Here is a 2,039-nt window from a genome sequence, read left to right as displayed (position 1 = left end):
TTGTAAGTATCATCCTATATATTTTTTTTTTAGTATTTATGTGATTTTATTTTCAATTCATGAGAAAATAAATTAAAAGTCTTTTGAGTATAATTGTTAGAATGTTTGATTCATGATGTTATGCGACATTCTTGAAAATATGTATGATTAATATTTGCTATAGTATAATTGTTAGAAAGTCTTTTGAGTATAATTATTGTAGTCTGTATAAAAAAACGTGTATAAAGAAATTGGACTGTTGGATGCTTGTTTTTTATTTGATAATGTATATAAACTTAGATTTGATATAAAAAAATATATGTGTGTATAGAATTATTTTATGGATCTAGTAGTTTCGATGATACAAATTCAGTTCTTAGGAAATGTTCGTTGTTGAATATATATATATATATATATATATATATATATATATATATATATATATATATATATATATATATATATATATATATATATATATATATATATATGAGATAATGAGATTGGGTTCTTGATTAATAAAAAAAAAACATGTGGGATGTGAAAATATACTATAGTTTTAAAATTTATGTTGTATCTATTTGTGTTAGAGGAATGGTATGTACTATGTATGAATGTTTTTGTTATAAATTTTTATTATTGAAAACAAAATTTAAAATTTAAATAATAAAATCGAGTTATAGGTGTGTGAATATGGAAAAAAATTAAATTTTGTTTTAGTTGATGTTATTTTAAGTCTTGAACGTAATTGTATTTTATGATTTGAATTAAAAAGGGTTACGAAATTGTGCGTTATTAAGTATATAATTTAAGTAATTATCAACTAAAAAGAAAGATTTTATAAAATTAATTTTTGAGCATAAAGTTTTTGCCTCCTTATGCGTGTCGCAACTTTTCGGGTACGTCGTGCTTTTTTTTTTAGAGCGTTTCGGTGTTCAGCTGGATTAAAAATCGCGTAGATGCCTACAGTGATTAAAAATAGTAAACGACCATTAAAAATTATGAAAATTGGTACCCAAGTTAATGATACCTTTCGGATGCAATGGCGAAGTCGATTTTTCTGTTTGGACATCAGAAACAGTAAAAACTAGACTGTTTAAGTGCTGAACGTTTTTTATTTAAATTGATATGTGTTATTAAAATGAAGTGTGTTAAATGGAATTCAAGTGAATTGTTTGTGGGGTGAAATTGGTGTTATTTTGAATACGCTCTAATGCGTGTTGTTCCTTGGGTGTTACTTATTGTTAGGATCTTAATTTGTGAGGGGTCACTAAAGTGATTCTTTGAGTTAAGTGATTTTTGTGACGTGCGTATTGAATAAAGTACGTACAAGCTGAGGTTGATCATTCATATTTACTTTGGATATCACCTTTATGTGATTTATATTGTTGGATTATGTTGGTTACTAAGGAATAAATTCACATAAGAACTTAGACCCCCGAATAATGAATTAATAGTTATGGAAACTCCTTTTAGGGAGAAATTGGTTTGGTAATAGGGTTATGGAAATGATACTTCTAATAAGGAGAATTGGAAATAGGTACCCAATAGGGTAATTTGGTCCCCATCGGCGGGGCCTTAATAAGGGCCACCATGAGGGTTTGCATACTCTTAACCTTGGCAACCCGTTAAGATATCAGGCAACTTCTTGATCGGTAGTTGCCTTGAGATTAGCTCTCCCTTGTGTATTCTACCAAAATTATTATTGAAGTAAGAGATTGGAGAATTGGAGATGAGTCATAGTACTCAATGGGTTAAAAAGTGAATGATAAATTATATTAGGGTCTTCGTATGCTAGGTGGATTGTGATATAAATTGATGTGTTTATTATGCATTTTGATTATTGCCTCTGACGTGTACTATGTTTGAATACCTGTGATGACGTTGTCCTTGACGACTAGCAGATTGTTTGCAGGTTGGGACTTTAGGAATGAGGATTCTACCTTAGCATTTGAGACCTCGCTTAATTATTTTTGTAGGTTTCGAACATTGAAAACTTTAATTTCCTAAAGACCATAATATGCTTACTTTTCTTTTAGAGGCCAAGAGGGTTCTCGAGT

Source organism: Amaranthus tricolor, chromosome 13 (assembly GCF_026212465.1).
Source record: "Amaranthus tricolor cultivar Red isolate AtriRed21 chromosome 13, ASM2621246v1, whole genome shotgun sequence".
Lineage (NCBI taxonomy): Eukaryota > Viridiplantae > Streptophyta > Magnoliopsida > Caryophyllales > Amaranthaceae > Amaranthus > Amaranthus tricolor.
This window is presented reverse-complemented; position numbering follows the sequence as displayed.